A 13,809-nucleotide genomic window follows, 5' to 3' on the forward strand; every position below is an offset into this window, starting at 1 on the left:
TGGTTTTGATCTCCCTAATTCAACCACCAAAAGGACCTACGCCCTCCAAATCTCTTGAAGCACAATGCCTGCCAATACACCCGAAAAATCCTCCTCAAACACTACAGAAATGTAGCAATCAACTCCACCAATACCTCCCTTATTTCTCCTAGCAAGAAATAGTCCTCCAGTAGAATGCTGCAACGGTCACACTAGGTACACTACTGCGTCTTGTAGAAATACGAATTCTTGGGACGAACTGTATACAAATGCTGGAAATTTCTCTACAAATATATTTTGGATGATAATGTGTGAACCTCTGTAGGGTGGCACTCGAAGTCCCCCGAAGAAAGGGTGAATTATCTGCTTGGAAAACTCTTGCTAAACATCAAGTGCCCCGGCTAAACAACTCGAGAAATAGAATCAAATTCAATAAGCCAAGTGTAGAGCCTCTACTTTGCACTTGATTATTCATCATTACCTACAGTTTTCCCTCACTCATCTCTCTCTTTTGCCTCATTTTCCTTGCAAACCAACCCATATCATTACATTTAATGTCTTTAAGCATGATTAAGGAATTTTGCTAATGTGTGACTGTTTTGTTTAGGTTTTGACATATTTACAGGAATTTCGCAACCTTTTTGTTAATCTCAAGGTTCCACGTGTCATTTTTCCAAACGAGCCACATGGGCACTTAGGAATCAAGGTGCTCGAGGTTCCTATTCTATTGGTTCAGCCAGTCACGTCATCTGTACCTCCGGTCAACGAGGGTCAAGTTACGGTCAACAAAGGCATCTTAACGGTGATGCGTAAGCTGTTGGGTCACGTCAGTTCAAACGGTGATTTGTCCGTCTTACGCAGGCTGTGGGGGACATAATCCAACTCTGGATTCAATGCCCATAACGACCAGAACCTCCAGCTCATCCACGAGGCTTATGACGTGTTACTAAACCTTAATTACGCATGACAGTTAGTTTATTTTTCAAGTTTTAGCTGTACGCATTAGGTCATCTTTGAGATGCCTATAAAAACTTGCGTCTGCGTACGCTTATGGTTACTTTTTAGTTGCTGTGTTTTATGAACTTGTTATCATTTTAGTGCGTTTAAAGACTCTGTTTTGATAGTGTTGTTCTAGCACTCTTGACTGTAATTTTCTGCACATGGAGTAATAGAAGCAGTGTTGTTCTGAAGTTTTCAATTCCTTGAGTCTTCTTTGGGTATTATGAATTGAGGGCCCCTGTTCATGACTGCCCTTGTATAGTATTTCATGTTTATATTCTTGCTATTTCTTTATTTTCCATTCAGCATTTCCTTTTCTTGAAACATGTACAGTTTAATTCACTTTCATTGTTATTTCATTTCCAGCATTCATTTTGACTGATCAGTATTGTTCTTTTGCATGTTTTTAACCCGGGATTGTTTTTGTGTTTATGTATTTGCTTTATATCTATTGGTAGTTTTAGTTGATAGATTCAAAGTTGTTGCCTTTACTTTATTTTCATAGCTGATTTTTAGTTTAATTTCTCAAAGTTGTCTGCTAACATATGAATGGTCTCTTTATCACAAATTTCTTATCTTTTAGAGATCAGAATACTAATAACTTACAGCTGGCTTTGAGTACTTTTTAGACTAATCTTTAACTACTTTCTAATCGTGCTTTACATAGTACCATATGATAGAAGCAGAGAGTTAGAAAGAGAAAAACATTATAACTAGTCTTTAAAGTAGATTTTTCTCATTTTTTATCACTTTTTAAACTCATCTTTAGCTACTTCCTAATCGTGTTTTACACAGTACTATGTGTTAGAAGCAGAGAGTTAGGAAGAGATAAACATTATCATTGGTTTTTAAAGTGATTTTCTTACCTTTTATTTGCAGCAGCATGAATGGTGTCTAATGCCATTAGAAAGTGGTTCTTTGCTTTCAAGTCATTTCAAGTTATTTATTTCTTTCAAGCTTTTCCTTTTTAGCAAGTAGTTAGAAACCACTAATCACACACTCTCACTCATCTAGAACTCACCTTACACACACTATCAATCATCTGTTTATAAATCACCACTCCATCTTAGGAAGATAAATTAACCACAAACAACACCCCAAACGACAAAAAGCTCTAAGAGGTTGCTTAAGTACATATAGTACACCTTCACTTCATCAGCTTACGAGCCCCGGGTTGACAATTAATGAGATCAATTTAGGAACACTAAATTTACTAAACATTTTGGCGATGTTACCGTGGAAGTGAAATTAAGTAGCCATATTCTTAGGAAAAAAAAAAAACATAAAAATTTCAAGGAAATAAGTTGATAACCTATCGAAGTATGCTCTCCTCTTGCACTGCAAGGTGATATGGAGGATCAGAAAAGAGAAAGTTATTGATTTGATAGTTTCTTGAGTATGCTCTCTTCTTGCACCTAGAGTGAACTGGAAGATCAGAAAAAGAACTATTAACTTGACTTGAAGAAAAATAATAAAAAATGACATGCATAGTGCTAGAGATTCTAGAGGAAGGTTTTTAGCTAGAGCTCGAAGTTCAATTTTTACAAGTCCATCTGCTTCAAGGGATAGACAAGAGACACCTCCCTTATCTCCAACCAGCACTCCTGGAATTCAAGAGCCAAGAGTTGACTCTCCTACACCTTCTATTGAGTTTGAACCAGGAAGAGACTCTTCTCTTTCTCCTACAGAAAGACCAATTGTAATTGAGGAATTGGAATCATCTGAAGAAGAAGGAGAAATCTCTTCTCATTCACCTTTTGTAGAGGAACCAGAAGATTTTGAAATCCCTAGGAGAACCATCATGGCCGAGGAAGAAGGAGGTGGTAGAGGTAGAGGTAGAGGAGGAGGAGGAAACAACAACAATAATGGAGGTAGAGGTCCCCTTGGAGGAGGAAATAGAGATGGGGATAATTCATTTGGGTTTCCCATTGTTAATGAGGATTCCCGAGCTACTATGAAAAACATATCACCATCTGTCCTCCCTAACTTCCATGGGTTAAGGACTGAGGACCCTGAAACATTCTTATTTGAGTTTGAAGTGGTGTGTCAAACTTATGACTACCTGGATGACTCCCAGAAACTCAAATTGTTCCCTTCAACACTGAAGGATCAAGCCTTGAAATGGTTCATGGGGTTACTCACTCAATCCATTAGGACTTGGGATGAAATGAAACAGACATTTTTGGATATGTATTTGGACTATTGTATGCCTACTAATCACAAGGACGAGTTTTTTAAAATGATACAAAAAGAAGATGAGAGCTTAGAAGATTTACTTGAAAGATTTCAATATAACTTGAAAAGAGCAAAAATGAGTACCTTGGATGAAGAGACCTTAAAAGCCCTCTAAATTGCCATTAGGGATGAATGGATAGACATCTTAAACATGATGGGGAAAGGGGATATTTCTCAACTTTCACTCAATGATATAGTAGAACTATGTATCCATCTCTCAAGGGGCAAATCAAAAACTCAAAAAGGGCCTAGAGATCCTTCTCTCCTTAGGGCAAATAAATCTGCAACAGGATCAGTGAGTAGGGCTGAAATCGACAGTATGCTTGATGAATTTAAAACTGACATCTTAGGGAGTCTTAGTGAACAACATGATACCCTTAAGATTCACAATAAACAAAAAGCAGAAGCTGAGGCTTTGGCTATCTTTTGCCCGAAATGTAGAAAGAAACATTCTTTAAGGGAATGTCCCTTAGATGCACACGTTGTAGAAACATGTGTAATTTGCTCAGAAGCTCCTGAGACCACGGATTGTCCTTCAATTCCTGGCCTCAAAGCAGTCTTTCAAGAGGATCCAGATACACTTGAATCTCTCTGTTTTATTGCAAGGAGACCTTGGCAAGGACAACAGAATCAAGGGTTCAACAACTCTATGAATTCTCAATCCCAACCAAATTGGAATCCTTGGCAACAACCTTGGCCTCAACCTCAAAATGCTTTTCAAGCATGGATGAAAAGCACGCAAAATCCTTATGGGAGATTTGCTCAATTCTATCAATATCCTCCATCATTTCAGAATCAGCAAGCTCCACAACTTCCAAACCAAGGTCAACAACTATCATTGCCATACCCTCAACAACAACAGCCTCCTCCACAAAATCAAAATTCTCAACTATCACTTCAATCCCAGCAGAAATCAAATCAACTTCCCTCTCAGCCATTACCAAATCCAAATAATAGGAACCCTCAAAATGCTTACATGATGGAAGGTCAACCATTCCCTACCTATATGGTTGTTCCTCTCAATGAAGTACAACTCAGATCAGGTAGAATGTTAGATCAACCTTCTACAAGTGTTCAACAACCAAGCATTTCTGAGGAAGAATCTCTCAAAGTCAATAAGGGTTCTGAAGTATCACTTCAAAACCAAAATATCCAAAAAGAAAAAGAAAAAGAATCAACCTCTACAACTCCCATAGTTGAGCAACCTACACCTTTAGCTACACCTCATTTTCCTGAAAGATTACAAATTGACAAAGGAGTGGAAAAGCAGATATGGGTGCCTGACTATAGCTTCCTAGATGAATTGAAGAATGTCTGTATCAAGATCCCCTTGTTACAATCCATTAAGGAAATTCCCATTCTAGCGAAGACAATAAAGGAGTTGAGTTTGAAGAAAACAAGAAAGAGAACCAGAGATACTAAAAGGATACATCTAGTTGGAAAAATTGCAGACATAATGATGGGTAAGATTACCATGCAAAAATATGTGGATCCCGGTAGCCCTATTGTCAAAACTCATATTAATGGGGTTGAAATCCCAAATACTCTGATTGACTTAGGAGCCGCGATCAACATCATGAGTAGACAGACCATGGATCAGTTAAAGCTTCCTAACCTTCTCTTTACACCTACTTTGCTGCAGCTTGCAGATACATCAATCATTAAACCTGATGGTGTATTGGAAGACATTCCAGTCTCTCTAGATTCTTGGGAATATCCAGTGGATTTTATGATTTTAACTCCCATGAACAATCTAGGAGGACATCCTCTTATCTTAGGAAGACCTTGTCTAGCAACAGCTGATGCTTTCATCAGTTGTAGGTCTGGAGACATGTATATATCAGATGGTAATTCCACCAAGAAATTCAACTTGTATCCTCCAGCAAAGGCAATAACAGAAATAGGAGAAGATGAGTGGGTTGATGATGAGGATACTATTCAACCTGTTCTAACCATCTTTGAAATCAGTGAGGATAGCCAAATTCTAAATACATTAGAAAATTTTGAAATACCTTTAGAATATGACTCTACACAGTTTCAGTTAGATGTAGACATTGAATATCTCTCCTCTAGATAGATGTCTCTCTTCTCAATGGAAGAGTTTGGTAGTTCTACAGTTGAAATCCTTCCAGGAAAAACATTGAACATTAACAAAAACTTGGGAAGACCACAACAAGAAGAATTAACTAAACTGTTGCAAAAACATTCCACTGCCTTTGCATGGGAATACACTGACATGAAAGGAATCGATCCTAAGACTTGTATTCATCACATCTATATTGAAGAAAACAGCAGACCTATTAGGCAACCACAAAGAAGGATGAATCCAAACCTTAGGGAAATCGTGAAAGAAGAACTCCAGAAATTGCTCAAGGTAAACTTCATTTACCCCATTTCAGATAGCCAATGGGTTTCTCCCTTGGTTATAGTGCCCAAAAAGAATGGTAAATGGAGAGTTTGCATTGATTATCGAGAATTGAACAAGGCAACCTTAAAGGATCATTTCCCTCTACCTTTTATTGATCAGGTATTAGACACTTTAGCAGGTAAAAAGTATTTCTCATTCTTGGATGGTTTTAGTGGGTATAATCAAATTCAGGTAGCACCTGAAGATCAAGACAAAACCACATTTACTTGTCCTTGGGGAACTTTTGCCTACCAAGTACTCCCTTTTGGATTGTGCAATGCACCCGCTACATTTCAAAGGGTTGTACTAGGAATCTTTTCTGATCTGATTCATGATTGTGTAGAGGTATACATGGATGATTTCACAGTTTATGGTAATACATTTGAAGAAGCTTTAGAAAATTTGGAAAAAGTACTGGTAAGATGTAAGGAAACAAATCTTTCTTTAAGTCATGAAAAGTGTTTTATGATGTTTACTGAAGGGATTGTTTTAGGACATCATATTTCAGGAGATGGGATTAAGGTTGATAGATCCAAAGCTGAAGTCATCTCTAAGTTACCTGTTCCAAATTGCCAGAAGGATGTTAGAAGTTTTCTTGGGTTTACTGGGTATTACAGAAGATTTATTGAAAACTTCACTAAGATAGCATCCCCTCTTTTCAAATTGCTTACCAAAGACTGTGAGTTCAAATGGGATCCCGAGTGTCAATCCGCCTTTGAAGCTTTAAATACTAGAATATCTGAAGCACCCATCTTAAGGGGGGCCAAATTGGAAACTCCCTTTCCACATTTCTACTGATGCTTCAGATACAGCTCTAGGAGCTGTTTTGGGACAAAAGGATTTGATCCCTTATGCCATTTATTACACAAGTAAGAATTTGACTCCCACTGAGTTAAATTATACTGTTACAGAAAAAGAGTTCTTAGCTGTGGTACATGAAATCAACAAGTTTAGACACTACATAACCGGCTATGAAACCTTTGTCCATACTGATCACTCTGCCATAAGATATTTAATGAACAAACCTGTCACTAATGGTAGAGTTACAAGATGGCTTTTACTTTTACAAGGATTCAACATTACTGTGTTAGATAGACCTGGAAAACAAAACACAGTAGCTGATTTCTTGTCTAGAATCCAAAACACTAATGAAGATTCTCCAGTAGAAGATAAGTTTCCAGATGAATACTTGTTTGCAGTGACTACCAAGACTCCTTGGTATGCAGATATGGCTAATTATCTTGTTACAGGGAAGCTTCCTCTACACTTATTTCCTAATGATAAAAGGAAAATCATTCAGGAGAGTGCACAGTATTCTTGGATTTCTAATGAATTGTTCAAAACAGGGCCAGATTGTATAATCAGAAGGTGTGTTCGGGAAGATGAAATGCCTGACATCCTTAAGGCATGTCATGATGAACCATGCGGCGGGCACCTTGCTGACAAGAGGACAGCCTATAAAATCCTTTCTCTAGGATATTATTGGCCTTCTCTCTTTAAAGATGCAAAGCAGTATGTTAGAAGGTGTGACAGCTGCCAAAGAGTTGGGAAACCAACTCCTTCAAATGAAATGCCTCTACAGCCTCAGGTATGCATCAAACCCTTTGAGAAATGGGCTCTAGATTTCGTTGGACCAATTAATCCACCATCAAGGCAAAAGAAGTATATATTGGTTTGTACTGATTATGTTACTAAGTGGGTAGAAGCAAAAGCATTGCCTTCTGCCACTGAAAATTCAGTTGTTCAATTTCTTTTTGAGGATATTTTCACTCGTTTTGGTGTCCCAAGGGAAATTGTAACAGATCAGGGCAGCCAGTTTACATCTAAATTGATGGAGAAGCTGATGGAGGAATATAAGATCAAGCACAGAACATCTACTCCCTACCATCCGCAATCCAATGGCCAAGTGGAATCTACCAATAAAGTTCTTGAGGGCATTATCCCCAAGACTGTTCATCTTCATAGAAGAGATTGGGCGGAAAGGCTCCGTGAAGCCTTATGGGCCTATAGAACTACATGGAAGAACACAACAGGACATTCTCCCTATGAACTTGTTTATGGGAAGGAAGTCCTGCTCCCCATTGAGTTCCAAATCAAGACCTTCAAGATGGCAGTCCAATTGGGAATGAGCCTCTCAGAAGCTCAAAGACACAGAATGGACTAGCTAAATGAGCTAGATGAAATAAGACAAGATGCAATTCTAAGGACCGATCTAGTTCAGCACCAAAGATCTAAATGGCATGATCGTCATATCAAAGAAAGAAAGTTTCAGAAAGGAGATTGGGCTCTATTGTTTGATTCAAAGTTCAAAGACTTCAAAGGAAAGTTTCAAACTCATTGGCTTGGGCCATATGAGATTGATGAAGTCTTTAGCAATGGAGCAGTTCGAGTGAAAACTATTGATGAATTTCATACTCCTCTTATTGTGAATGGCCATCGCTTGAAAATCTACCAAAAGCCATTCTCAAAAGAAGATTTTGTCAAGTTGTTTAAAGAAGATTCTGCAATCAGGTTGGTGGAGAAGGATTCTTCTCCTCCATCAGCCTAATCTTTGGTTTTTGAAAAAAAAAAAAGAAAAAAAAAAAAGAAAAAAAAAAAGAAAAAAGAAAAAGAAAAAAAGAAAAAAAAAAGAGAAAAAATAAATGTATAAGCCTGAAAACCAATTTCTGATTGGCGGTCTTATGCAGAAAACCTGAGGTGAAAATCAGGGTCACCTAACACCTCATGTTTTCCAAAAAAAAAAATCTCTCTCTCTTCCATCTCATTTCGCCATTTCATTCACCTCATTCACCATCTCATTCATTTAATCACTCTCACTTCACCTCATTTCTTTCCATCCATCCATCCATTCATTACAGTTCATTCCATCAATAAAGTTTTTTTTAGATAACTGAAGTTGTTTTGTGCAGCCGGAGGGTATCACTGCAGTTTCCGCAGCTGTTTGACAATTCTGCAGCCATCCAACGATTCCGCAGCCCTCTGCACCTGCATAAAAAAAACACAGTCTGTTTGAAAAGAAATTTACAGTTCATAAGTCATCAACAATAAGTGGAAAAGAGTCATGCAACAGCAATAAAACAATGAAGGGTTAGTGGAAAATAATCAAAGGCAATCCAAGTACAAATCTGAGGTATGATCTAAATCCTAAACTTACGGTTATCTCATTTTGCAAAGTTTCCGGGGTTATGTTTTTTGCCATTTAATGTAATGATTACCAGTCTTTCCCATCATGCGACCAAAAATCCACGTATCCCCCACACTTATCGGTCATGTTCATCACGATTTTGAAACTCAATTGCGGCTGCTCTTCCATTAAGGTTTTCGTACCTAAGTGACGTAGACTACTGTACTACGTCTCTCTACGTCATAATTCCCACAGCCAAGTGTAAACCCATGACCGAAACCTAAGGACCTAACCGTTTCTACCCATCATTTCATAACCCTCATACTCTCGTATCATTCCATTCACGTTGTTTCATTTCCACAGTTCCCTTATTCCGCTGTGCTCACTACGCTGCTACCTTAGCCATACTCTGTTTTACTTCTTCCTCTCTGCTAATTCTGATTATCAGTGAACATATGTTACGGCTGTTACGATTAGAGCCGTAAATTTACTGTGTTAAGGCCACTGTTGAAGCCGTGTAACCTTTTTTCCAAAAGTCTTAGAACAGAGCCGTAGAGTCAATGGGTAAACTCTTAAGAGTAGAACCCGAGGGTTCAAAATTTCTGGAGGGATATCCTCAAGTTAAAGAGGCTTTGCAGAATGCAAACTGGCTCCAATGCATCCAGAAATTCAGAGGTTACCACAAAGAGGTTACGAAGGCCTTTGCACGTTCCTTCAGAGACAAAGACAATCAAGTGGAGATAGGGGACCTGAAGTTTACAGTCACTGAGAGCAGTATAGCACTGGCCACTTCACTCCCACAAACTGGAGAAAGATGGTTTAAAAATAGATCAGTACAAGACCAACAGTGGAAGCAAATCTTAAAGAATCCAGGTATGGATACCAGTATTTTTACAAAAGGGATTCTTGTTACTTATGTCAAGGAAGAATGGACAACTTTACTTTTATTAGTGAAAAAATTCTTTACTTGTGAGGGAAGGTTTGGAGTTTTATATATTTACCATGCCAAAGTCATGATGCATTTCTTAGGAGATGATATTAACCTTCCATATTTTCTACTCTCAAGTCTTAGAAAAATGTGTTCAATTGTCCAAAGGAATCCAAGAAACATTGAATCACATCTGTATCATCATGGTCTTGTTAAGATGCTAGTTGAGGAACAGTTGAAAGCAAAAAGAGATACCTGGGAGAGATTTCTTGTGAGAAACCATTTTGAAGATGCAGGAGAAACCTCTGTGCCTAGAAAGAGTAGAAGAAAAAGAAAAGAGGCTACCCCTGAAACTGTTGTCCAAGAGGAAACTGTCCAAGAACAGATTGAAGAAGAAACTGATGTACATCATTCTGAACATGAAATTGATCCTGAGCCTGTTGTGGACACTGATCAAACAGCTCAAAGAGTCATCACGGAAACCCTTTCAGAACTTGCCCAAGAAGTTGCTCAAAAGAGAAAAGAGAGTAGGAAGAAACAAAAGAAAGATAAAGGCAAAGCTGTAGCCCAAGAAACTTACGCTACTCCTGAGAACTCTAGTGAAGAAGATACTCATCCCTTAGCACAAAGAATGGCCAAACTCCATGAAACTTCCCTTTCCAAGAAGGTGGAAAAATAAAAGCAAAAAGCACAAAAAGAAAAACAGAACATGACCACCGTGAGAAGAAGCAGCAGGTTACAAAGAAAAGTGGGGGCCACAAAGGGTAAAAAGTCACTCATCATTGACTTGATCACACCTGAAAAGGTTGCTACAAGTCCTGACTTTGAGAAAAGCCCTCCACACGCTGAGTATGTTGAGACCAGTCCTCCACGTGAGGAAAGTCCTTTTGAGCATGAACCTGAATATGAACATGGATCCGAATTTCAGTATGAACCCAGTCCAAAGAAGTGACCTCAGTTTGACCCAGATCAGCAGAAAGTTTATAATTACCTGGAGACGTTAGAACAAACAGCTGTTGGTCCAAGCACTGCTCAACCTTTGGAGCAGCAAGTCCAATCACTGAAGCAGGAAATATTTGAGCTGGAGGTACTAAATCGCCACATCAAACACGAAAATGAAAAACTGAAGATACAAAGCAATGTGGACAAGATGGTCCAAGATAACACCATGCTTCATATGGGCCTGTGGCAAAAGGAAAACAAAAAGCTCAAGAAGAGATGCAGGAAATTAAACAGAACTTTGATCAATCTAAAATTCAGGTGTTTGATGAAAAGACCAAGAGTCAATGTGGCCAAACAAAGAAAGAAGAGAAGGTTGGATATCTTAGCAGAGGCATCTCAGCGGGTGGACTGAACAATGTTTTTAATTGCATGAGGACATGCAATGCCCTCGTAGTGGGGGTATGTAGAGCCTCTACTTTGCACTTGATTATTCATCATTACCTACAGTTTTCCCTCACTCATCTCTCTCTTTTGCCTCATTTTCCTTGCAAACCAACCCAGATCATTACATTTAATGTCTTTAAGCATGATTAAGGAATTTTGCTAATGTGTGATTGTTTTGTTTAGATTTTGACATATTTACAGGAATTCCGCAGCCATCTGATGATTCCGCAAGCATATAATGATTCCGCAGCCATCTGATGATTCCGCAGCCTTTTTGTTAATCTCAAGGTTCCACGTGTCATTTTGCCAAATGAGCCACATCGGCACTTAGGAATCAAGATGCTCGAGGTTCCTGTGCTATTGGTTAAGCCAGCCACGTCATCTGTACCTCCGGTCAACGAGGGTCAAGTTACGGTCAACAAAGGCAGCTTAACGGTGATGCGTAAGTTGTTGGGTCACGTCAGTTCAAACGGTGATTTGTCCATCTTACGCAGGCTGTGGGGGACAAAATCCAACTCTGGATTCAATGCCCATAACGACCAGAACCTCCAACTCATCCACGAGGCTTATGACGTGTTATTGAACCTTAATTACGCATGACAGTTAGTTTATTTTTCAAGTTTTAGCTGTACGCATTAGGCCATCTTTGAGATGCCTATTAAAACTTGCGTCTGCGTACGCTTATGGTTACTTTTTAGTTGCTGTGTTTTATGAACTTGTTATCATTTTAGTGCGTTTAAAGACTCTGTTTTGATAGTGTTGTTCTAGCACTCTTGACTGTAATTTTCTGCACATGGAGTAATAGAAGCAATGTTGTTCTGAAGTTTTCAATTCCTTGAGTCTTCTTTGGGTATTATGAATGGAGGGCCCCTGTTCATGACTGCCCTTGTATAGTATTTCATGTTTATATTCTTGCTATTTCTTTATTTTCCATTCAGCATTTCCTTTTCTTGAAACATGTACAGTTTAATTCACTTTCATTGTTATTTCATTTGCAGCATTCATTTTGACTGATCAGTATTGTTCTTTTGCAGGTTTTTAACCTGGGATTGTTTTTGTATTTATGTATTTGCTTTATATCTATTGGTAGTTTCAGTTGACAGATTCAAAGTTGCTGCCTTTACTTTATTTTCATAGCTGATTTTTAGTTTAATTTCTCAAAGTTGTCTGCTAACATATGAATGGTCTCTTTATCACAAATTGCTTATCTTTTAGAGATCAGAATACTAATAACTTACAGCTGGCTTTGAGTACTTTTTAGACTAATCTTTAACTACTTTCTAATCGTGCTTTACATAGTACCATATGATAGAAGCAGAGAGTTAGAAAGAGCAAAACATTATAACTAGTCTTTAAAGTAGATTTTTCTCATTTTTTATCACTTTTTAAACTCATCTTTAGCTACTTCCTAATCGTGTTTTACACAGTACTATGTGTTAGAAGCAGAGAGTTAGGAAGAGATAAACATTATCATTGGTTTTTAAAGTGATTTTCTTACCTTTTATTTGCAGCAGCATGAATGGTGTCTAATGCCATTAGAAAGTGGTTATTTGCTTTCAAGTCATTTCAAGTTATTTATTTCTTTCAAGCTTTTCCTTTTCAGGAAGTAGTTAGAAACCACTAATCACACACTCTCACTCATCTAGAACTCACCTTACACACACTATCACTCATCTGTTTATAAATCACCACTCCATCTTAGGAAGATAAGTTAACCACAAACAACACCCCAAACGACAAAAAGCTCTAAGAGGTTGCTTAAGTACATATAGTACACCTTCACTTCATCAGCGTACGAGCCCCGGGTTGACAATTAATGACATCAATTTAGGAACACTAAATTGACTAAACACCAAGAATGATGAAATGAGGAGTGTTGCCTTCCTTTTATAGATTTTGTGGAGTATTTTTCCCTCCATTTTCCATCCTTCATGGTTCGATCACTAAGCCATCAATTTTCGCTCTCATGCAATTCGAACTATTGGTTTAGGAAGTACTTATTTTTCCTGTGTGAACAAAACCAAAATAACATGGGGCCCATCTCCTTTAAAATTGGCCCAAAAATGTAGAAATAAATCATTTTCCAAAATAATTTAGGAAGGGACATTATAGTCCTCCCCGCCAAAAATTGCTTGTCCTCAAGCAATGCCTGAACAAGTGTCGTCTTTGATTGTTTATCACCACTGTAACCACCAATAATACTAGGGTCCCAAATGTACCATTGCTCCACTCGCTATCCAACCAGATATAGGTACCAAAAGCCATTTACATACTAGTAATAAGTAGAGCATCATGATAATGCAGGACTCTACCCAACTTCCCTTGAAATTTCCCTACTGGGTAGTCCATCTCATGCACTACAAGAGTAAACTCCTGAAGATACAATCTGGTCCTGGTGAAATTGAACCCTCGTCCACCTGGGCCTCCCCTGGTATCCTCCTGTCAATGACCTTGTCACACCAGTGAAGTTCCCCGCACCATTAATGAATCACTAAAAGCAAATGGAAGATCTCGATGACCCTCCCCTATAGAAACCAACTCACCTCTACGGGTAGTTGAACTGCTCAACCCTATTATGCCAGAATTCACTGCCCATCATAGAAGGAATCTAACCTACTGACATCATGACACTCTGGTCATGAATGACTGCCTAGCATGCTCGTACTAGAACCTCCTCTCCCATAACTCTCATCCATAATCTATACAATTAACGAGGCTAGGCTGATCTTGCCAAAGTGACTCAACAGTGCC

The sequence above is a fragment of the Pinus tabuliformis genome, chromosome 9, assembly GCF_031772625.1.
Source record: "Pinus tabuliformis cultivar Carrire ecotype Pingquan chromosome 9, CPIR1, whole genome shotgun sequence".
NCBI lineage: Eukaryota > Viridiplantae > Streptophyta > Pinopsida > Pinales > Pinaceae > Pinus > Pinus tabuliformis.